The sequence below is a fragment of the Cyprinus carpio genome, chromosome A13 (genome assembly GCF_018340385.1).
Source record: "Cyprinus carpio isolate SPL01 chromosome A13, ASM1834038v1, whole genome shotgun sequence".
Taxonomy (NCBI): Eukaryota; Metazoa; Chordata; class Actinopteri; order Cypriniformes; family Cyprinidae; genus Cyprinus; species Cyprinus carpio.
The window spans coordinates 30,051,228-30,077,539 of record NC_056584.1 but is presented as its reverse complement, the minus strand read 5'-3'; the positions used below and the strand labels follow the sequence as shown (position 1 = coordinate 30,077,539).

At 35.9% G+C, this 26,312-nt stretch overlaps 1 pseudogene; it reads right to left on the bottom strand.

The window, feature by feature from the left end:
• Positions 1-3,796: 3,796 nt before the first annotated feature.
• LOC122147322 lies at positions 3,797-24,765 on the bottom strand (annotated as a pseudogene).
• Positions 24,766-26,312: the final 1,547 nt, after the last annotated feature.

Genomic DNA, 26,312 nt, shown 5'->3' with positions numbered 1-26,312 from the left:
GGTAACCGCTTTGTGCCCAATGCTCATTACAAAGTGACCCTTCCACTACAATCTGCTAAAGTTTGGGTTTGCTCTATGGAGATGCTGAGCATGAGACAGTGAAAATAAAATACAAACCAACTCGGTTCATGAATGCACGATCCTTCAGAAATCAATCTAAACTTGCTCATTCGCGCTTTTAAGAAACATTTCCTTATCAACAATGTTGAAAACAGCTATGATGCTTACTATATTTATGTGGACAATATGACAGTTTCTTTTTCAGGATGCTTCAATCTAAGGTTTCAAGTTCCAGAAGAAGAAACATTTTATTGATTTGACCCTGAAATTATTCACTCTAAAAAAAAAAAAGTTTCTCTATAATTCTTAACATATTATAATTTAATTTTTAAACTTTATAGAATAAAATGGGCTAAGTTAAGGAATTATTCAACGCTGGTCAAGTTTATATTATTATAAAGGTACTGAGCGAAACATATCTAGCTTTGTATACGTGGGGGCGAATGGGAATCCATTTCTGCCCTCAGAGTAAAAACAACAGCAGGGGTAACTGAAAACTTACCTCACACAATGTGACACCTATATTTTCAGAATGTGACAATGAATGTATTATATTGATATATATATATAGATATATATATATACGATATAGATCTATCTATATATTAATAGAATTATATATACTTCACTTAGTTATGGCTTCCGTTGCATAACAAACCAAGCACTCCAAAGCACAAACAAAACAAATCAGAAAAAAACGTCCTTCTCTTTATTGTACAATGCCGGCCGCCCCCGCATTCTAGTTACAAAATAAATACTAAACCCTTAAACAATAACTAAAAAAAACACCCACAGCCCTATTCATTCGTTAAACAAAAATAAATAAACAACGCCTGGATCAAGCCTGTTTTAAGCATCTTTTCTCAAGAAATTATTATACTTGTGTACTTTTCCATATAAACCCTTTCTACATAAAAGTAGAGATTACAGCTTCATCGGGAGCAGCTCATCATATAATCTGATTGATCATTTAGTACTTCAATATCCATACCTGTTGAAAACACCAGTATATGTTGTGCTTTGCATGCTGGTCTGCATACTAGGCTTTTTATCTTAGCGTAAACCACTCTTTTTGCCTAGAAAATCATGAAGAGAACTCGTCGGACCACTCTGGACTAGCAAACGACAACTCATGCAGGCCATTTCAACAGATAGCTATGGACAGAAAATACAAAGAAGATCATATTGCACATTTCCTTAACCATGACATGCAATTTTGACGATTCACAATGTGATTGAGATTCCACACTGTGCCTGAGGTAAGCTTGAGTTAATCTGTACTGCAACAACATATATCATGAAATAATAATTACAGTGGCATCTGTCAGTCCTGCGGAGATTGACTTTTTTCCCGAAGCGGTTGCAATGTTTGGTCTGAGTCAGGATTCATGGAAAATAGAACAGTGTAACTAAAATAAAAGATCTATTCTCCCCTGGAGATCTGAGGGCGTCTTTAGCCAATGCAACATCATGAGTTATTCAGAAGTTAGTTAAACCTCCATCCAAAGACCCACAGTGGATTATATTAAAAGTTAATCGGTGCAACTGTTCAAAACCATTGAGCTCCAGTTTATGTCAATACACCAAACAATCGTTTTAACAAATGCCAACCAAATGTGGATTCTATGAGCGTCTGTAGCTACAACAGGATGCAATGAAATCGGTGAGGCCGTGGTATAAGGCCGGGGACAGTCGTCCATTTCTACGTCTTAAGGGGCATTTTACTGTAGGAAATAACAAGTATTTTACATCCAAAGGCAAGCATCTTTACAAATGGAGCGTTCGTACTGGCATTTTAAAGAAGATGCCTTTTTCATTGAACAACACCAAGGTTCTGGTAACCTGTTTGGTAACCCCTATTTATCCCTGCCATAGCAATCTGTAATAGTTGGCCCACTTACTAGGGGTTGGAAAAAATTATCAATCAATTTATAAAAAATGAGATACACAAATAAACCATCTACAGTACATAGTTGACGCATTGCTTTACTAGAGTATGTTTTATTGGAATTTTACTCGGTCCTCTCTTTAAATAAAGGGGACAAAAACAAAAACGCAATGTAAAGTGGTCCGATATGAGTTTGAGTGCTATCTTTCCCAGACTTCTGAACTCACTGGCAAGATCTGTGGGAGAAACAGACAATTGTTTTCATTGTTTCAGATCTTATATCTTAAAAAGACTGTTACTATTATAGACTAGAAATTACTTTAGCTTTTTGAGGACAGATATGGTCACTATGTCTATGTATGAGGGAAAAAAGATATGATGAGTTTGTGCATGTGAGTCCTTTTGTCCATGTTTGTAACAGAAATAAACAACAGCATACAAGTCTAAAACTAAAATGAAGATGAGTAAATGATGGCAATTTTCATGTTTGCATGAAATGTTTTTTTACAATGAATAGTTCCCATGAGGAAAAAAAAAATGTTTTAATATTTCTACTTCAAAACTTCAATTTTAATTTAGTGAGATACTCCCCATTTCTTTGTAAATGCTTTTTAATGTATTTTTTATTGATTTTATATTAATTATTGTTATGTGAAACTTCCCTAGCCAATTCTTGTGGAACATTGTTTCAAAAAAAATCTCAACACCCTTTTTTTTTCATTCTATTCACATAGATTTCCATCTTTATATTAAGCAATTATGCATGAACCCATTTCCTTCTAAATTTATGCTTAGTTCTCACACAAAACTATTATTTGTCTTGAAAGACAACACAGAAGTTGTATGGACTACTTTTAGGTGCTTGTTTTTTGCACAATGGACATGGACACTTTTTACTTGTGTGGAAAATATCTCTTTACAGAAAATGTAACGTACTGAACTCGATATTTCATAAGTTAAAAATATGTTAAGTATTTTACGTAGATATTTTTTGGTTGTGGTCATGTGGCAACATTATAACATAAATAGACATCATATCTAACCTCAAAGCAACTCAACCAATGAAGTTTTACTTCACGAAATTTCGGTCTGGGTCTATGTGTCTTTGCAGCTAGATCACTGTGTAAATCCCGCATGTTATAGAATCTGAACAACATTTGCTAACATAAACTGTGTTTTTGCAATACTCAATCCCTGCCAAAAATCAGTGCAGCAGATCCCAAAGGGCAGTCATGAGTACTGATTTGAGGGTCAAAAGTGTACAGTATGAATCTCTGTGTGAATGTATTATTCAGAGCAAAGGGATGTAACCTTGCGTGAAAACAGATGGGCCGGGCATATGCTCTCATGGAAAAACACTGCTAGCACACGCTTGCTGCCTATAGTGAAGACTGAAATGGCACGTAAGAAGATCATAATCACGCTGTAAGCACTGCTGGGACATAGCGGCCTTGTATAACAGATTATTACAATGACAATCTTATCTCCACATCACAGTTGAATGAATATGAATGTCCTTTGCTTTTTTCCTCAATCTAGATGGAGTGGAAAATCGCTGTTGTTCCTTAAAAACAGGGACTTTTGTGGTTCCCATCTTGGAAAGCGACCCCCCCGCATTATTTATACAGGTTCTGTGAGTGACGACCATTGCAAGAAAGCGACAGGTCCATCGGAGAGAGTTTCATTTTAAACAGTCTGACTCTCAAACAACCTCAGTGCGAAGACAAAAGAAAAGCAGAGAATCAGAGACCAAGGCAGGGTTGGAAAGCAGTTATGTCAGGAGAGGTGTGAGGGCACGCCCTTCCATGGGCCCCCAATGCAAAGCCGTAAGACAGTGGGAGAAGGAGGTTAGTTAGGAGAGGCGCGAAGATGAGAAGCCAAGAGCTTGTGAGGCTGAGGAATCGTTTTGTTCCTGCCTCCAAAATTAGAGCCACCTGGGCGGCAAGGGGAAAACAGGAAAGAGAGCAAACTACCTGTAAAAAATCAGGTAAATAAAGATTTACAAAAAAAAACAAAAAAAACAATGTAATGTTTTAGATTCAAGTGAGATTGCGTTGCCTTTATTTTGGACTGTTTGAAGTGCACTAGACCATTTTCTATGAAGAACTTTGAAAATTCAAATCGTAATCCTACTTTGTTTCAGTGCGACATTGGGAATAATGAAAATGGACAAAGATAGTTAAAAGAATAGTTAGTGTAAAAAATAAAAATCATAAGAGTTGTAAAATCAAATTTGCATTTAGTAAGTGAGAAATGGTTGAGCTCATACTAAAATTGTCTTGCAAACTTTGGTAATTTGGTCAACTTAAATTTGTTAGTTATTTGTGATGATTTACTAGCAATATTCTGAGTAAACTGTTTTTTTCACATACCCCTTTTCAGGGTAATTCTATGTCTGCCTTAGCTCAAGTGGTAGAGCTTGTGCGTAACGAGTGCAAGGTTGGGCTGGGTCGAGTCCCTGGGAACACATGGTAGGTAAAAATTGATAGCCTGAAGGCACTGTAGTCGCGTTTTGGATAAGTGTCGTTGCCCTAAATGCATAAGTTAACTTAATTTTAATTTTATGTGAAATTAATTGGAGCAAAGAAAATAGAAGATACCAATACAGTTTTTGTTTGTAACTCAGAATATATGTTTAATAATTAATGGCATTGCATCTGTGGACTTGAAAATTAGACATTTTTAAGTGCCATATTGGAAATTCCCCTGCTTGTAGCTTTGTGTCTTTGCATATTATAGCACAGGGTTTGGAGATATTTTTGCCCCAAATCTCAAAAGGAAACTCACCTACTGTTGACTCTACCTATGTGAAATGAGGGCAAACAGCTTTTCTCAGGGGCTCCTTATTGCATCAATCCACCATAATCATCTGGCTTTAATCTCAACTGACCTACACATGCTGTTCCTTCATCATTAGGCTCGTATCCCTGTTTGCACGGCACTTGAAGCTCCCGTAGGTGTTGGTGCAGACGGGTCGCTCAGAGGGACAGACAGATGGGAACTGTGTGCACTCATCTTGGTCTAGACAAAGAAGAGGAGTGGAATAAACATGAGGTCTGATACATGATGTTGTGGTCATGTACACACTGTGAAGTTTAAGGAGTGACAACCACATTTATTTGTGGGAGTGAATGCTTTAAGATACCATTATATGTGTTCATGGAACCAAGGAGTCGCTCCTACTATAACATACTCATGATGACTGACACAGGTTCTGTTGCAAAACCTGCTGAGTTGCCTTGCTGTCTACTGCCTACATAGGAAGATTCCTTTTAAGGCAACATCCTAACTGAAATGGAACCGTAATGTATAAGTGACTGATTTGGACTGCTTTACACCACATTATGCACATGTGAATTACATAGGAGACTTGACCCACAATTTTCCATTAACATGTTGCTTAACTAACGACCCAATACTTTTTTTTTTTTTGCTTTCATTTTTGCAAGAAACTGCTGTCCTGTGGATGGTATATAATTCAGACCAAACTCAAACTATACTATAACTAGTTTAGTTGGGAAAGACATACTGAGCACCTATCAGCATTTTATTTAATAAAGGCAATCTGCAAATTCTGCATTCTGGAAAATGATAGATGATTGCAGGTTTTGGATAACTGAATGCAATACAGATAATATTCACTAACAAATGGTTTAGTTTAACTTAGGATGCAACAATATTGATTTTTGAGTCGATATCAGATTATGCCATATGTTTCAAACATTTTGCCGAAATAAACCAAGCAATACCTGACGACTTTCATCATATCTCCTTGTGAAGAAATTATAAACAATAGTTTTTATTACATTTTTATTTTTTTTTTGGTTAGTTTTTTAAGTACACAAAACATATTTGTATTAGACAATAATAAACCTTATTAAAGATCTTTTTAATAAGAATACATTGGAAATTTGTTGCAATGGCTTATGGATTTGTAAGCCTCGTGGTAGGTAAAGGTCACATTGCTCAAAAACTTACCAGGTGTTACCAGTGCAGCGGCCATTTTCATTGACCTCAAATCCTGGTCCACACGAACTAGACATTACTGTACAAATACCAAACTTCTCAAATAAAGAAAGAGCACGTGAGTATGAACAGGTAGGTCAGTAACTTCAACTCTCCACCACTAGGGTCAGCCTCCTCCTCATGCTCCATGGTAATAGATCCGCTATCACTAACATTTGTTCAGTAGCACACTGGCTCCCAGAGAGTCTCTGGCGCTACAGAACGCCCACCTGCACAGAACACCTTCCACACTGGTGGCCACATCCTTCCCTGTCAGGGCGGCAAAGCATCAACTTTTAAAATTTCACAAACAGTCCGCTTTTATAACTTCCCCTCAGGCTTAGGAGACATAATGAATGATTTCTTTTCTTAATGTACATCTCTCCATGGAAAAATACCATTCTGGAAAAAGGGCCCCTCCCAAGAAGTTTCTCGGCACAGCCAGGTTGGACTAGGCTCTGGTTTGCTACACCACGCAGTCTCTTAAACAATGGCACAAGAATGTGTTCAGTCTCAGCTGTGGGCAGCTTCATGGAGCAGCGAGGCCTCGGAACACATATCCTTTGGATCGGCAAAACCGCTCTCATGACTGCCGGTGTGGGGGTTCACAGACCAGAGTATTTCTGCATAGCAGCCACTGAGGCATTAAAGCAATGAGGTGTTCTCACATGCCAGACCGGATGAAATCTGTCTGCTGTTTGGTGGTTGCACGCAATGCCATATTAATGGCACAGTGGTTGGAAAGCACTTCATTTAAGAAGGTTTACAGAAGCATCCATTAACTACCTTCAATCTAATTGTCAGAGACACTTTCTCACAGGGACGGCGGGACAGTAATTAACATGGCCGTTAGAGGAGACTGTCATAGTGATCATGCAGTGAGAGATCATCCATTGCTCAATGTGGTGGAGGAGGAAGGCAGAACCAAAGGAGCTTTCGAAATGAAAAAGGGAATATGTGGGCATTAGGACTTTCTTCCATTATAGCCTTTAGTCAAGCAGGAGAGAAGCCCACTGCCTTCCCAGTTCTTACTCAGCGACATTTAGGTAGCAACAGATCCATCGGGCTCTGGCAGTGCCCAGGCTGGCTCAGGTGCCTCTCGGGACAAAAAAGCATAACATTTCACCAGTGGTTACTGAAAGATGCAGTTTTAGCTGGGAAAGACATACTAACGGGCTTTTATTTAATAAAAAAGGCACCTACAAATTCTGCATGTAGAAAATGATAGATGCTGACAGGGTTTTGATAACTGCATGCAATACTGATAATATTAACTACAAACAGTACCCAAAACGATGCACCAACAAAAAGCACCATTGTATTTAATTAATTAATTTATTCATTTAGTTAGTCTGCGAAATCTGAAATTCTAAATATCTAATAATCTAAATAGAAAAATATTTAACTTATTAAATAAAAATTCCATAAATGTAGATGTATCATGGTAACCTAAAAATTAATGTCTATTATATATATATATATATATATATATATATATATAAATGTCTATATATATATATATATATATATAAATATAACATTTAAATATTTTCTTATTTTTTTAGGAGTATCATGGGATGGTTTTATATGAGAAATATAAAAGTTTTAAATATCTAAAAACCTTAATATAATATATTTAAAAAATAATAATTTAATATTTAAAAAAAAAGTGATCTATCATAGTAATTTTTGGCAGATAAATCTAAAATATTCAAAAATATCTGCTAAAAAATCTAAATTAAGAAATTACTATAGCTAAAAGCAATTGTGAGGTACCATTAAGCCATTTCCATCACCCTGTTTTTGGCGCGATTTTGAAGCATCACATCAGAAATGAGTGATGGAAATGGCAAGTGTAAAAAAAATAAAAATAAAAATAACAACTTCTTAATTTCTATTAAAAGAGTTTTTTTTATCAGCCGCTTGAGACGGTTTTTTTGACTCCAGTGAAAAAATGGAGTTAATGCTAATAAAGGGGAGATGCAAACGCATTTACAGTATCAAATCCAGATGCAAATCAATATTAAACCCATAAGTGACTAATCCCATTTGCTCTCTCTTGGATGGTGTTTGCATTTTACCGCTGGTTACTAGATCACTAATACCGCCATCATCAGCATAAACAACCTGATGGAAAGGCACCCACCACATTTTATTTGTTCTTTTTTGCTTTTTTTGTTTCTTTTTTTTTTGCAAACTTTGGAAGATTTGCTCCACCTAATGGAACTCCATCTATTGTAAGATATTAAGTCATATTGTGAGATAAAACCACACGGCAAGAAATAAAGCTGCAATTGTGATATAAAAGTCAGAATTCGTTAAAAAATAGGAAAAAATAAATCAACTTTCATAATTCGACACCATAAAACTGTACTATGGATTTATTTTATAGCTGCAGATATTTTACATCACTCTACAAGCACCTTACTGAAAGGAAACATCGATGAGAGGCGCTGAACACGCATTAACATATTTACCGAAAGCCCCCAGGGTGATCCAGTAGGAGTGACCATGATGGCTATCGTTTTGTTTTTCACAGCACATTCAGCAGCAATACGAGATTCCAGCTGGCAGCCTACTCCCACCACAAATCTGTCCGATAGCTCCCAGATGAAGCTATGTGTCTCCAAACATTCGTAACATGGATGAGCGTGGGGAAAGGTCCCATCTGCTGCCACCGCCTTGCGTAACCTGCAGGCGTCTCTCTGGTCCTCCAGTCTATGAGAGGATATTAAAGGGACTGGACTCGGTGGGTTGTGTTATTTTGATGAGAGAAGCCCCCCACTGAACATGACCTGGCATTACATCATAACTGCTGTCTTCTGTAATGAGTCAGCAGAGCTTAACACTTTGTTTTCCCCGCTACCGGCGACCCTTGAACATTTCCGAGATGGTGGATGCACTTATGAAATAGATATTTTACAGGTCTGGTCAATTTCATAGCTGTTCCTTTCTTAATGTGATTATCCTGCAAAAAATAATTTAGGCAGGCTTTTTAGGCAAAAGAGAATGGGAAAGAAATACATACCGAGTCCAAAGTGAGCAACTGGCTCCATCTCGCACAAGTACCCTGATCCTCCATCTATGATGCGTGTGTGAGGGCCATTTCGCTTGGTGTAGACTATCACCTTTGCCCCACGGTAAGCAAAAAGCCCTTAAATGTGTGCGTGGAATCACATCGAGCCATTATTAGATGAGCCCTGTAATGAGAAACCAACAACTTATGTCAGAACAGGACTTTTCAGTTGTTAAACTTTAAAACCAGAAATACAAAATACTGTTTTGGGAATGACCATACATCCTATTTTTGTTCATGTCCGTCCAGGACTTCTAAATTGGTTTAAATACCTGGCTTCAGCCTTTTTTTTCTATCGCTTTCAAACTTGCTGAAGGTAATAACTGAGAAGTAGCATAACCAATAATGTTTGAAGGCATTGTAATTAATCGACCAGTAATGGGTGCTTGAAGGTGCTATCTACAGAGAAAGAGAAACAGTCAAAGTAATGCAATAAAATAGCATACGAGTAATGTATGAGGACTGCGGATAGCACAGTGAAAATTAGTTCAAACCAAACACTTTAAGCATTTTAGATGTACTTAAAATCCAAACCAGGATTATATCTAGAAAAAAGAGGGAAGTATAATCAACCTCGTTTCTATGCTATCAAGGATGCATTTAGACAAACAGACTGCGAAAAATTGCTCCATCTAATTTTCTTAAATTTCTCCTAGACAGCAATGAGATTAAAGGAGAGCAAATGGAGATGGCTTTTTTTTTTACATTGAAAAAATAATTCCAAGATAATTTGCCATTACAAGAATGAGATTTTAAAAATTAATAAAAAATATTTCTTCAATTACACTCTTTGACTATATTATCTGATCTATGCTTATCCATTACTGTATGTTATATAGTATTTCTATAATCATTTATTACTAGTAATTTTTATCCACCTTATTTTGCAATGTGGAAGTACTATATTCTTTGAATGTGCGAGACATCAGATTCATTAGCTGCAAATAACTAGAAGAACATGAGTGTTTTGGGGGCCCTAAGCAAATTTCAGGTATGGGGCCCCAACATAATAACTATGTGTTCTTTTATGCCTAACCCTTATTTTGCTTGCTCGCTCTCTCATAGTTTATGCAGTTTATTTTACCTCCTCACAATCCTAAGTAAATAATTAGTCAACATGATGCTGTTCTGAAGCCATATTAGACTCTTTTTTTTTTTGGATCACAAAAGAATACATGCTTGCACTTGTCCATTTAATGAATTGTAACCTTCTTCAATCTTACAAAATTACAAAAAGCATTCAAATTGTCAGAAATATTCTCCATGCGTACTCGCTCACACCTCAAGGTTCCTTTGGATATGTTTTGCCATGGCCAAGAAACAAGCCTAAAATGTTAATCAACTAAGCAGCAAGTCTCCAGTCGCATTCGTGCATATGTATAAGTGCACAGCAGTTTGCACCAAGTTGCGTGTGTAAAGAAAAGCACAACAAGCTGAAGTCATTAAAAACATTAAGACAATATCAAAATCTTAACATGAAACACCCATTCTTTCTCCTTTCCGGGAGGTTCTGGAGGACAGTCAGACAGGATTATATTGTGCCTAGAAAGTGCGCAGCAGATCGCTCCCCTAAAAGTTTGTCATTGAACTCCAGTTCATCGACGAAGGCTCCCTGACGTTCTGCGAATCACCGACGCTTGGTCTGCACTTCGCACACCTCTATTTACACTGATCTTACATGTTGTTATAATGAGAGATTCGTGAGCTTGCAGAAGAACTCGTGCTAACTTGTCAAAACTCTGTGTTTGAGGAGTGAGGAAACTTTGACGCTCTCCAGAACACAAATTACACACTGGAGCATTTGCCACAATATGTTTCACCAATATCAGGATGGGACCTCCTGATTCCCGGACCTTGCTGCAGCCGCTTACCTCAACTATTGGTTAAGTATTGGCTTTTCTATCATTTCGGATACCGCGACTTTTACTTACTCTTAAGGATTTCTTAGACAAGAAACATTGAAGGAACCAAATTTGACACTTAGAACCAATCGGAATCTCTTATTGCTCAAGGAAATCCATATAGTGTTTAGCCTATTTAAATGTGCCTGACCAGTCTAAACACCATCTCACCTGAGTGACTCGATACCACAGAGATGTTTGAGCTGCACTTTCCCCGTGCATCACTTAAAAGATCCAAGCTGCCAGGTCCCTTATCGATTATCAGTCACAGCTGGCTCCTTGAAATGCAGCACTATCTCTGCTTCAGACACAGCTGTAACATATGTTCCAATTCCTCAACATTACTACCAAAAAATCTTTAGAACACATATACATTAATACATTGGCTTCTATTGTTGATGATGAAAGATGATGGTGATTCAGATTGAGTGCGGTGACTGAACTCAATTTCCCAAATGTCATAAAAGTAACAAGATGCAGTTACACAAGCATGGATTTATAAATGCCATCTTAGTGGTGGAGGGGATGAGATAACCAGGATTTAAGTTTCTTTTGAGATGAACGGGAACCTATCCTACTCACTCTAATTAATTTAGTAGTTTTTTCACTTCTAGTACACCAAAAAAAATAATACTTTCTCCTTTAGAAAAAGGTGTTCCCAATTAACAATGAACTAGTGTTCAATACTGTAGTATACACAAAAAGTTTGGGGGTCAGCAAGGTTTTTTTTTGTTGTTGTGTTGTTGTTTTTTAAAGAAAATATACAGTAAAACAGTCACAATATGAAACAGTTATTACAATAGAAAAAAAAATAGTTTTAATATCTTTGTTCAAAATTTAGAAATTATTTCTGTGGTGGAAAAAAGCTAAAAATTTCAAAGCATCATTACTTCCAGGTTCTATTGGCTGGCACATGATCTTTCAGGAAAATCATTTTAATTATGCTTAATTTTATGGTCAGCTTCTTAATTAATATTAATATTGAAAAACAGCTGTGCTGGTTAATATTTCTTTTTGAAAACCCCTGACATCTTTTTTTTCAGCATTCTCTGGATGAATAGGACGCCATAATAGAACAGAATTTATGTGTTTATGTTTTTGTGAAATATAACATTTGTAATGATGTTTAAGTCTTTGTCACACTTTGTTTTGTTTAATGCATCACTGTTGGATAATTATTAATATTAATAATATTAAATTTATTTGTAATAATAATAATAATAATAATATGAAATTGCATTTCAAAAAAAAAAAAACTCAATGACCTCTAAACATTTGACTCCTAAAAGTGTATTCGTATTTCAGTAGCTATGTGCCTTCACTCTGAACAAATGGGCTTCCAAACCTGCACTTTTGTCAATATACTCAACCAATTAAGGTAAAATTATACCGTAAACTGACATAAAGATCAACCTGATAACTGTTTTTTTTAACTTGACACATTAACACACCATGTCCAAGTGCAAAGTGTTATCTATGACAAAAAAAAAAAAAAAAAAAAATGAGCAGATGCACACCACAGACTCTCAGAGTATTAACTAAAGCTAATTTAAATTGATTAAAAAAAAAAAAATAAAAAAACATACATTCTTTTTAGCACCAGTTTGATGTGACAAGCTTTAAACAAAATGGAGGTAGAGTACATTAATGCTGTCTTTTTAATAACTTTTTGACAGAACACACGCCTCAATCCTTTATCATTTTAAATAATAATAATTAATAATAATATTTAGTTAATTTTCAAGTTATTTTAAGGGGAAAATCTTAAATTTACCATTTGTAAAAGTCATGAAATGGATTTACAAAAAACAGTCCTAAATTTGATAGAATGACCGGCCAAACCCTACGTACCGGTTCCCCGTCCCTCTGGTTCGGGGCCTCCCCGATGTTCAGCTCCTCGATCTGTGGATCTCCGTGTTCTCTCGAGAAAACTCTGCCCTGGTAAAGATTAATGACTTGTACTCAATTTGCCGTTTGGCTTGAGGGGAGATACCACAAAGACAAATGTCCTTGTCAGATGTATGTTATATAACATGTCTCAAAGGAGATATCATGTACAGGATCATGAACCACGCAATAGTGATTCAGTTAAAACTCTTAGGGCGAAGTTCATACTCTACATTGATGATAATAATGATAACTAAAAAGGTTTTTTATACAAAAAGCTAAGGCTTTGCTTTCTGAGAACCGAGGTCCAGATTGTTTGAGTATGGGATTAGAAAACCTAATTTGAAACAATGTCCTGTTTAATAATTCACTCCAGTCCTTCTCATTAGCAAGCCATCGTTTTAATGGGTGAGGTGCGGCCGTAGGGGGGACTTTCCCATCACGTAGAGTTTCGTGGTTGGACGGGGTGGTGTTTGTGGTCTGGCTTTTGGATTTTCTGGCTTGTCATCGCCTGCCTGGGCTTACCACCAAAATCCCCAAAAAATAAATAAAAAAGTTAGGATAAAAGAAATATACGACTGGAGTGGACTTAGAATAGATGATACAATACTTGTGTTTTGTGAATAGGGACAGTTGTTGAATCAACGCCTGCAATTGTCATACTTTATAATCATAAAAGAAGAGTTGTTTTCATAGAGTGAAATGAACTATCCTTCTGATATCGTATGGGGGGATTGGGGATATAATGTTGATGTACAAATACACAAACTAAAATTACTAAAAAATAAATGTAATTTTAAATTAAAAGCTTAATATCAAATATTAATAACCTACCTTTAAAATTAGTATATAAAATATAACACCAAAATTTGTTCACTCACATTTCTATATTCCTTATTACATTTGAGAACTTATAACAGGGGATTCATTTTTTAATATTTCTGAATCATGAAAATAAACTTTCAGTCTGTCCTTCAGACAGCTAGACTTGCAAAGACATTAATAATGCACAGAGATAACTATTTATTTTTTTTTTTGAGACTGAACAGCCTTTGACCGCCATTCACTTATACCTGCATAACAAAAATCATTTTTGAACAATCCTGTTACATATCTCCTTAATGTTCTGCATAAGCCTAGCCTATGCATGTCAGTATAGTCTTTTTGTTCACACCTGAAGAGTCTGTTGGCTGATGGTCCTCTGTAGGCAATGTTGTTGAAAAAAACTTCCAGTTCTTTGTCATTATCAAAGTCCGCTGCGATGACAGTGCGAACAGGAGATGTGCATGGTACAGGAATTCTGTGTGGCGATGTCCTGGTACAGAAAATATCAGCGTATCAAAATTTGAAAACTCCACAGCGTTGACACTCTTCACACTTGGGAAAACCAACCAAAGAATGGCTCTAACTTACAGCAGTTGTCTACACATATTAAAAACGGGACAGGAAAATATTTTACCTTTGCTGACAGGAGAACATCAGCTTTAAGATTTGGAGAGTCAGATATGTGATATCTATGACATAAAGTCCGAAAGTACAGGTAAATCACAGTCTAAAAAAATGAGGGGCGTGAGGAGTCAGAGAAAGGTAACTGCTATCGTCGCGCTCAATTAGTGCCAGCCACGAGTCATGGAAGAAGTTATTGAGCATGCCGTCAGCACTCTCTTCAAAGTATTAACCCCAATTTTAATTATAGGGCTCATAAAACCTGCAGGTGAAAGCCCATGAAGTGACCTTCTGCTGTCTGGTTGAAGGAGAGGTGATGGCCATCTCTGGACAGGAACCAGCAGAGGTGAAACAGCCAGAACATGAGACAATACTGATGCACTTGCAAATACTGCACTTCCACAAGCTGGTGTGCTTCTGCTGTCTGGTTGAAGGAGAGCACGGAATAACAGAGCATCTTAATCACAATGCAAGTCATTACATGTACATGGCAAAGGTCACGATGCCCTGAGCTCTGATGCACCAAAACTCTGAAGGACAGAAGGTCCTACCATGGACATTAACCCCAACAACGACCCCCATCAAACAGCTTCCTCTGACATTTTATCTCTGTGCTAAAGAATGCCGATCACTGCAGGCTAACACTAAAGCTGAAAGAAGACCAAACACACACAGCGCTGATCCATGCCATAACAACAGTACAATCAAACACAAATTACCTGATACACATCTTGTGAGACAGAGCTCCAAAGGTTCATGACTAAACTACTGCTAGGAAATAAATAGATAATTTTTTGGGTTCATTACTTCTACTTAATTTTTTTATTATTTATTTAAGGACAGGCTTGATTACACAGCCTAATTAAACCATTAGTTTAAGATTAGTAGACTTACAAATTCTGACTGGCCCCACAGGACAAATGTTTCTCCTAGACAACAGTGTGCTTAAACAGAGCAGATTGAAATGATTTAAGACTAAGAGTTTTATCTTGAGAAAAAAGATCCAAGTGATCTCACATATGTCCCAATCTAGAGTTTCAGAAGAAAGCACAAATGTTCTTAGGTTTGCCAAAAATCTGGAAAAGACATTTCATGTTCAATATGAAACAAACTTTCAAAAGTTTAAATGAAACTTAAGCTATCCATATCCTAGTTGTTTGTCTAGTCAAAACTGAATATTGGTGATTTTTATCATATGTGCTGTGGTAAAATCACTATAATGCCCAGCCTCATTGTAGCTTATTTTGTTTTAATCTTTACTGTACCATAAAGAAGTTAAACAAAAATATCAGCCACTTTGCCAACATATTACACTAGCATTCAGAAAATCTGGGGTCTGTTCATTTGTTTTCCTTCTGCTCACCAAGGCTGCATTATTTGATCAACAAAATACAGTAAAAACATTGATATTGTGAATATTATCACAATTAAAAGTACAGTTTTCTAATATATCGTTAAAAACAATATTTTTCCTGTGATGCAAAGCTACATTTTCAGCATCATACTCCAGTTTTCAGTGTCACAAGAGACTCCTTCAAAAAATTATTTTAATATGCTGATTTGCTGCTCAAGAACATGTATTATTATTCAAAGTTTAAAAGCAGTTATGCTGCTTATAAAACTTTATCATTACATTTTTGTTGAGGATTTTTTGATAAATAGTTATTTCAAAAGAGCACCATTTATTTCTAATATTTCAGTCTTTACTGCCCCTTTTTATATTTTTTGAATCATTTTTGTAAAATAAATAAACAAACATTTCTCACATTCAGACTTGATTCAGCTGTCAGCAGATTAAAAAAACTTTCTGTTGAAGTCTGAGGAATTCTTCGATCTTACTGTGACAAATTACAATCACTGTGCTTTACAGCTAAAACACGGGGCCAGGTCACTAGCGCAAACAATGAAACAATGATTAGAGAATAACTGAACACTTCAATCAGACAGCAGATGTTGATTATTTATATCCTCTGTCTTCGCTCAGAAGGATTTTAATTATACAGATCAAAATGTAGGGATGAGGGATCAACAATTTTGGTTTGTTCTGTATAACAAAGATGATCCTACCAATATTCAGTATAGTCACATCTAATAAAAAAAAAGATGATAGATAGATAGATAGATAGATAGATAGATAGATAGATAGATAGCTAGATATAGATAGATAAGAATAGATAGAGTAGATAGATAGATAGATAGATAGATAGATAGATAGATAGATAGATAGATAGATAGATAGATAGATAGATAGATAGATAGATAGATAGATAGATGGATTTGCATTTCGTGAGAAGAATACCAATGCTTTGAAGGCAGCTAAATAACAATCTTAAAATTTCAGGCCTGGCAACCACTGCAATAAACACTTTTTCTCTTCCATTACAGCTAAAAAGAATATGCAAGAGTGTTTTTAAAATCTGCACCTTAAAATCTTTGCTTGCGATTATTGCTGAGCTGTAGGCCAACAGACGATGGGGCCCATTCCAGTTTCCATAGACAATGTCTGTTGTCCCCATCCCGATTAAAATCTGCTAATGCCACTCCACGGCCATGCTGCATCGGGTCACAACCCCCCTACGACAACAAATACAAATATTTCATTGCAACGTTGTGCATGTGAAAGGCTAACAAACTCACCTTTCAAAACAAATCCTCAGAAAAAAAAAAATTTAAAAGTGCCAGCTACTACCCGCTTGTTCTGCCACATCTGTAAAATGTACCATCTCCGTTTTGTTCCGAAACAGGGAAATTAGGGCTGTACTCATTGTCACAGAAAATATCAGGAAGGGTCTGACTGAGAATGGGACCCACCACAACCCCCCGTCCCCCTATAACACACAGCAGAGACGGGCATCATCACCAAATAGTACAGAAAGGAAATCGTTAGTGGCTTTCCAGCTCATTTCCCCAGCAGCGGCTCTCTGCTGCTTTTGCTGACACAGACTGCCCATAATTACATTACAGAGAGTGTGAACATGTGCATTTAACCAGCTCTCTTTCAACACATCTCACACCGGCAATCACTATTTACAGCTCTGACCTCTAGTTGAATTACAGCAGCAAGTAATATTTTTATTTTTATCAAGTAATATTTTTATTTTTTATTTCTATTGTGTTTTTAATGTTCAAAGCTGCTTTAAACAAAATAGTGCTTTTATTTCTTAAAGCCCAGCAGGACCAGGCTTTTTCTTAATGCTTAATATGAGGGTGATATTAAGATTTTGTAATAGATCTTACTTTAAAATATATAGTTGAGTTGAATACATTTGAACAGAAATTTAGAAGAGGGAACAACTTTTGTTGTATTAAAGAATTTGTTGTAATAAAGTATTTATATTGTTTATATTGTTACGGACTGGTTAGGATAGAAAAATAAAATAAAATAAAATGAAATTTAAAGTAATGGTTTGATAACTAAAAATAAAATAAAATAAATAAGAAATGTGATTAACATAACAAACTGACCAAGTATAAATTAAATTAAATTAAATTAAATTAAATTAAATTAAATTAAACTAAAATTAAAATTAAATTAAATAATAAATAATAAATAATAAATACCACCTTTGTATTATCCTTAGCCTGCTTGCCGTTTGGACTTATAACTGGTGGTTTGACCCTTTGCCTGGCTTCACATTTCTGATTGTTGGACTATCCTTCTTAAACTTCTGCACATAGATGCTAATGCAGCTTCAGCCTCCTCATTAAATATGTGAATAATGTGAATAAAATAGGTTTATTCGTAAAATAAAATGTGAAATATGTCAATAAAAAAAAAAATGCATTGGGAAAAATAAATGAAACAAACATATTGTGCTTAAAACAATTCCATGTTTGTGTGTCATTTAAACACATGAAAGAATTGTTTTAAATGACAAATATAAATGGTCAAAGCCCCCCATTCCATGTTTTGTGTCAATTAATCCATATGAAGTCTAGTAAAGCAAGAATATCACAAAAGCTTGATTTTGTTGCTACAGCGACATTTCCCTTCTGAGACTGTCCTAGTTGAACCCTCGTCTCACAGTGCCTCTCCGAAACTGCTCTGAACGGTGGTCCAAAGCCCTGCTCTCCCCGTAGTGATTAATGGAATGGCTGCTTCATTGAGTAAGTCAGAGCTGTATATGCTGCATAGTGGCTCAACTTGTCCTTGTGCCTTCACATGACTTTCAGTACAGTAAACAGCTGAGTGGCCAAAACCTCCATCTCTTTATTCAGCGCTGCCTTCCAGGGCCCTGTTCTCTCTATTACTGGCTGCTTTGAGCTGATAAACACTGTCTATAACTCAGTGATTCCAAAGCTGATATGTAGCACTGAGCTCTACTGTAAAATCAGCCACAAGGCAAAAAACTGGATTCCTACAGCTCATGGCCGTTAAAGAGAGTCCTGGGTAATATATTCACTGACATCCAGCTCGTACACTTACACACTCCAACCTCAAGATATTCATATGAATAAGCACGGACACGCGAACCTGTGGAACTTGTTGACTCGGCCTGCTCAGCCACGTTTGACAGTGGCAATGATTCCCTTGGACGGGTCACTTGAAATCAAAATTTTGTTTCAATCCATTTCCAATCGAGCATGTGGACCTACAGTTCCGCTGGCATAATTAGCAATGTAGATGGAATAACGACCTGTTCCCTATAAAAACAAAGAAAGATGCATTGTTTATAGTGATTAGATTACTGATAATCTTGTAAACAATTTTAAAAACCTTTTAAAAAATTCTCACAATTCTACATAATGAAAAAACTATACACTATATACAAATGTTTCTATACTTCTCAACACTTTTCACACTTATTTTGTAATTTTTTAAAATAAATTATTATAATATTTTATACGTGTTGTAAACTGGTTAAGACCTAAATAAACAACATTAATTAATTAATAAAATATTGTGGTTAAAAACATTCTCATATGCTTTTGTGCCATTTTTAAAAAAATGTGATAACATGAAAACTGTGTATAAAATACATGACGTGAAAAACATATAATATAATATATTAAATAATCAGAAATGATTTGGAAAATTAACAAAATTTCAGAAATAACCCACAAGTAACATTGAATTAAATGTTGAAGTTGAAAGACTGAAATAGCATTTTCTTGTAAACCATAATCCAATATTGTTTTGTTTTATTGCCAAACTTTGAAAAATATAAAAATACAATGTCCAACAGTAAATAAACATATATACACAACAGGTAAATTTGTAGTTTGAATCTGAAAGTCGTAACATTTCCACCATTTCTCAAATTAAGTATTATGTTCAATAGCATTCTTTGATGGCAATGATATTTTTAACATTTTTAGAAATAAAAAAACTCAAAAGTCCCGCACAAAAATTGATACTTGCATAGTATTTAAAACAACATATAAAATCTACTACGGTGTATATGTCTATAAGTATCAATTGTGTGTGGGGACTGTTTGATTGTTTTTTTGTATTGTGGGCCTCGTTTTTGCATGTTTCTCTATGTACCTATCTATTACCAGGTGTGCAAGAGGTTAATTGTTAATTAATCTTTTTAGAATAAAATGTCTGATATTTAATTCCCAAATTGTCTTTCCAATGCTATTTTATTTATACTTCACCAAAGCATTTATGTGATCTTCGTATAATATAAGAGAAATAAGTCAAAACACATTACTCTCTGTCCTCATACAATGTGCATACACATGCACACATATTCCCAACTGCCTCCCCTTGGATATAATTTCACACCCCATTATCATAAAGATTCCCTGTGGACATGAAAGACAGTTGAAGTAGCCAAGCAAATGAACTAACGCACACATTTTCAATAAAGACTCCCACGATCCAACAGCATGGAAATGGTGAAATAAAGAAAATATACATAAGTATATAAAAAGATTAGCAGCTCGTGACCAGAAATACTAATGAGGCACAACACTGACAATGTCAAACGCTCTCTGGTTTCTACATCAACTGCCACTACAGGTTTCAGGAAAAATACAGATTGTAAAGCATAACGAGTTAAAACAGATGTTGCCCCAGAATGTTATTAGAGCAGCCTCAAGTTGGAATGTCATGACTTTACATGTTTTTCATGCTCCTTGTTTATCACTAAAGAATTAGATTTACTATACATTTGCCAGTAACAAGGACGCAAAAAGTATTGAAAACTAATACATTCAAAGCATATTTTGTACCATCTCTGGTTTGCATGGGAAATTAGCGGAGTTGAAAGCGTGGATGGTAAAACCTGTACTGAAGCCCCCCACCCAATAAACATAATAATAATAACAATAACAACAACAACAACAATAATAATAATAATTATTATATTATTATTATTATTTATGGTTAAGGAAACATTACAATTCAATATTAACAATATTTAGTGTTTTTTTAGTCAATATTTAGTGTCATTTGTGCTATAAAATCTTGTCTTTGTGTATTATTAGGAGAGAAAGCTGCAATAAGAACATTAATTGCAGGTAATCACCTAACCCATGCAGACATGTAAATGTGGAGGACCAATCCATCTCAGGCCATGTGCCTTCCTGGCCACTTTGAAGAGTGACAAATGACCCGTGCTTTGGTTTCAAGGAGAGAAAAAACTACATTGCATTTGAACATTACATGTCGCTATGTGAAGCTGAGTTCGTGAATACATACAAAATACAGGGGTCATTTTATAATCTGTTCTGCAACTAAAATAACAAGATATTGAGCCAAAAAATGCTGCTGTATGAGTTTTGTCTCAGTTTTGATAGCTTTATCATTATATTTTTATATCTTTATATCTTTTATATCTTGGCTCCAGTCCAACAAATAACATTTTGTGAAGCAAAAAGCTGTGAATTTGTAAGAAAACAAATCCATAATTAAGGCATTTTAGCATTAAACCATCGCTTCTGGCCAAAATAACGGTCTATAATTGATAATAACACTTTCTTTAGTGTTTCTCTCCCTGTTGTCTTCTCACATCACAATCCCCCCAAAATATTTGTTTCGAGAACTGTCTTTTGCTTGTAAATTGTGTCTATGATCTGTGAATATTTTCTCTTCTGATTCAGACGCGTTTGAAATTAAAATGTCTTAACTGCAGAGGATAGTCAGCAAATGATGTAAAATGCTAAATTTCTTCAAATCTTTCAGATGAAGACGTATATTCATCTACATCTTGCACGAGAGTACAATTTTTGTAGCAAATTTTATTTTTTTTTTGGGTCAACTATTCGCCTTTAAGTTAAACTGATAAAAGTGCATGGAACCATGATAGATTTTTTAGTAACTTTTGGATTTAATTATTATTTTTTTTTAAATCACATTTATTTGGTGTTGCCTTGAATGAATTGAGAATTAAGATACAGTAATATAAATACAATATAATGAATTTATTTAATCGAATAAATATTTAATCCAGATTTCTATATTCTTAATGCTTCTGTGACCTTGTGGACTGTAGTTAGGGGTTAAATTTAAGCGACCTGAATCAACAATCCGACATCAGCATTTCAACTTGTGAAAGTTTCTTTATGGATCGACATAGCATCCAATGACAGGGGTCATTTTTTGGTTCCCAACTGAACACATTTTGTTTGGTTTGTTTCTCTCCAAAATATTATAGAAGCCTGATCCCTTATTTGAATCATAAAATCGTTGATGAAGGGACTTTAAGCAGCACACATTCTCCCTATTATCAGCCCAGTCAAATGACTGCGGGTGAAAAAAATCCATTTCAATCCCTGTTGAAGCTCTTCACCCAGGATTACTGAGCATCCTTTACTGCTGACTGCTACAAACACCCAGCATGCAATCCAGAAGTAATTGCGGAAATATGCTGTTCAGTTATTGTGTAGTTTGGACTAATACAAATCATTGATCATGTTTGGCCGATTCATCATGGCATCTGGGATTAGGGTACCAGTGAGAAGCGCGCGGGTCAGATGGTGGGAGCTCTGATTAACCTACGTTCAGAGAGCACAAATAAGGCAATTCGGCAGCACTTCCACCTAATACAGTGCGTCTCCTTACAAAAAGAAAACAAATGAGGCCTGCGTTTTCTAATTATCACAGCACAATGATTCAATTCAGAGGACAAATATTGCAGAACGCTGGAAATGAACAATCATATTGGTTGATTGACGGGGAGTAGGATTCCAACGTTCATGGGCTGGACAGCAAATGATGGCCGCAGAGGATTTTTGAGTCTGTGAGGGTGAAACAATCAGACCGTAACAGAGATGTAAACAGGCACTCAACACCCTGTAAGAACTCACTTTCCCTCAGATTCCACATGCTAATGTTCTGCAGTCCTTTTTGATGCTCAATACATACCTCAGGCTGCAAACTTACTAGTCACATTTTCTTTAACAGTTTTTCCAAATGCTTTGAGCAAGAAAATTTCACATGATTTCCAGTCATTCATGATTACTGGATGAGCATTTCTAAAAAATCATTTTATACAGACTGCACCCATAGAAGAGCCACTTTTTAGTCTGTGCAATATTTTAGAGCTGAGAATAACCAGAAACATATGTTCTAAAAAAGTTATGAAATCACTATATTTTGAAAATTTCCCATGTTTTTTCAATGTTTCAAAACGTTTTTTTTTTTCTTGTTATATAAATTTTAAGGGAACATTTCATTTTAGCACTTTGCAAAACATTATTTGCAAAACAAGCAGTAATATATTTATTTTTTAATCCCTGATATAGATATCCTGATCTTAGAAGATCAGTGTGGATTTTAGGAGGAAAACATACAAATTATTTTATTTTTCCACCTGCTTGGTTTTCCTGAAGAAAAGTGTTTCTATCATCAAGCTTTTGCAAAAAAGCTTTCGTTCAACACAAACTTATTATAAGTGTTACCTTTCTGTCCACATCTGGCAATGTGCGACCTATGATGACAGGGTTCCGGCCAGCCACGCGATTGGCAACGTCTCTGTGCTCATTTATGTCATCATTCAGGAGATCCTCAAAACCGGCCAGTACTTCGAAACAGTAAAGAGCGTGTCAGTGTACGTTGCTCTCCCTGCATGGATCTTGACATGAACAATTTACATGAAACTAACATCCATTTACTGTAGCATTTCCTTCAGAGCCTTGTTTATGAAACCATTTCATACCTGAGAAGGCATTATTAGTGTTAAGGACGTAAATTTCCTCTCTGCCATCACCATCTATGTCACATGCTGTCACTCCCAATGGGCATTGCCCTGTCGATCTCTGAGTGCATAGTATGGAGAACTGCGGTTTTTGTCAACCGCAATGTTAACAAGCCTCTTCTTGAAACTGTCATACTTCAACACCAGATTTTGGGCCATTGTAGCGCTAAAGAAAAAAAAAGTAGAACATTTTTGTAACTGTTGTAATTGTGTGTATATATATATATATATATATATATATATAAAGACCCACAGCTAAACATTCTTAATCAGTATGTATTGTTCTTCAGTAAAATTTTTCATATAAATAAATAAATTTTTCAATATTAGTGAAATAAGTCAAAATGCTTATAACAAGAAAAACAAAGTCAGCGCGTTAGGAAAAATAAATTTAATTCAGGATGTATTCCCTGAAAATTCAACTCAAATAAAAACATACCTTGAAGGATTACAATGTATAACCCATATTGAATTTGTTTGTTTCCAGTTTCCAACAAGAAATGCAATCCCACAATCCCACCTCGGCTGTCATTTCTTGTCCTTTAACTTCGAAGGAAAAAAAACAGATTCTAGTTTCCCTAAAGATACGATTCTGTCAGTTGCACTGAATTTCATTCTTAAGCACAACTCAAACAAAACATTGAACTCTCCAAGTATATAAATTTTCATCAACACATATTCAATAAGCTCAAAATCACTGCACAAATGGTTTACAAATAATCCAAATTGCTTTGACAATTTCTGCTTCTCTTAGAAAATATTACTTTCAACCCACAAACTGAGGTAATGTTCTTGGCCAGTGCATCTGTTTCGTCAATATCGCAAAAATGTAAGTTCACTCAAATAGCACAAGAGCACCATATAACTTCTAGACACTGATAAAGTATTTTCCCTAGAGAAACATTAATGTCATAAATGCTTCACTTCATTTTTCATTATACTGCTGAAAACAATGCATGTGATCTGAAGACTAGGACACTCACCCTGAAACAAACATCTCCAGATCTCCGTCTCCATCCACGTCAGTGACAGCCACGCCATAGTTGAGCTGCGTAGGGTTATTCTCATAGTCCGGCAGGGGAAAAACACTCTGAAGTTACTGAGGCAAACATGGGTTTCAGTCCGCTGACCCCAGGACAGTCCCAGGACTGACACACACCCGCAGTGAGCAGTAATATCCATGCTGACATTGTCATCTGTTTTTTTTTAAGAAAAAGAAAAAAAAAAAAGTCAAACTATTGACAAGATCACAGTCATACTCACCTTCCTCATCTGTGAAACAAAAACTATGACCTCACTGAATCGAGAGGAACTGTAAAACATCCTGAACTCAGCCACACAGTGGAGATATTCCATTTTCATTGGGTTTTAGGGAAACTGAATGGCTTTCTACAGTGTTAAGAAGCAATTACCTTACCGGCATTACACTCACAGCACAGAGACATAAATACAGAGACTGCCGACATGTGACAGGTCAGAATGGAACCAAATTAAGATCTGAAAGTAGAAAGCCATTTCACTGCACATGAGACAGACATTTAAGACGGCAAAATCAATATGTGGCAAAGGGTATGAGGACGTGATCTTTCTATCTGTCCATCTATCCATTTAAGTAGCTGTCTGTCTGTCTGTCTGTCTGTCTGTCTATCTATCTATCTATCTATCTATCTATCTATCTATTCTGTGATTCTGTGAATTCTGTGATTCTATCTATCATTAAATCGAATTAAGAGAATGTATAGCTCACTTGCATGTTTATGATCTATCCATTTGGCCACCCATCCATCAATCTATCTATCTGTCTGTCTATCTATTATTAAACTGAATTCATTAAAGGGGTCATATGATGCGATTTCAAGTTTTCCTTTCTCTTTGGAGTGTTGCAAGCTCTTGGTGCATAAAGAAGAACTGTAAAGTTGCAAAGACTAAAGTCTCAAATCCAAAGAGATATTATTTATAAAAGTTAAAACGCCTCGTTTAAACACCCCCCACATGTCTATGTCACTGTGTGGGAAGATTTGCATAACGCCGCCCAAATGTTCATGCAAAGAAAGAAGGTGTAACTTTTGATTCTCACTGTTGCCACCGGCGCCATGTCGTGGAGACTCTGTTTCATTGTGAAAGTGAAAATACTTTTACACGTTTACATATGTAAAGGATTTGCCACTGATGATTCAAACGTGAGTTTTGAGCAGTGTAGAGCAGCAGTTCTCAATTCCAGTCCTCGCGCTCCCCTGCTCTACACATTTTGTATGTTTCTCTTATGGCTTCAGATGTTTGTTCTATTGCACGTTAGTGCCCTGCGAAGTGGACATCACAGGACATTCTGCCATAATTCCAGTTCGAAGCGAACGTATATGTTCCATTCAAAGTGCATTGAAGTGTGCGAGACGTGAATTTAAATTGTATTTATTTACAGAGGTATATGATATCACACTTGTCCATGTGTGAAGGCATTGCACAGTGCAAATCTATGAATGAATGCTCCGAAGTGAGGTAACTTCAAAAGATTTCCCCTGCTCAGGGAGTAGGCAGCAAGGAACACTGTGTAGGGACCATGTCATTGGAAACACAGTTCATGCACGGAGCTCACTTCTAACGAGCTGATTATCTGAATTAGATGTGTTAACAAAGAGAGACATAAACGTGAATTTAAATTGTATTTATATACAGAGGTATGAAAGAACCGCTGGTGTAGAGTAGTGCTTTGTCGTTTGTCGTGTTTCTCTGATCACAAATGCAGACATGGTTTTATGTTTACACGGCGCGATGCAACACAGTGCATAAAAGCACAGTATATGTCATTATAATCCGTAATTATGTCCCCACTCGATGCAACATATGGCTTGTTTGTAATGGGTTTTAATTTTTTTTGTCTTGTCTCACCGATATTCTGACTGGGA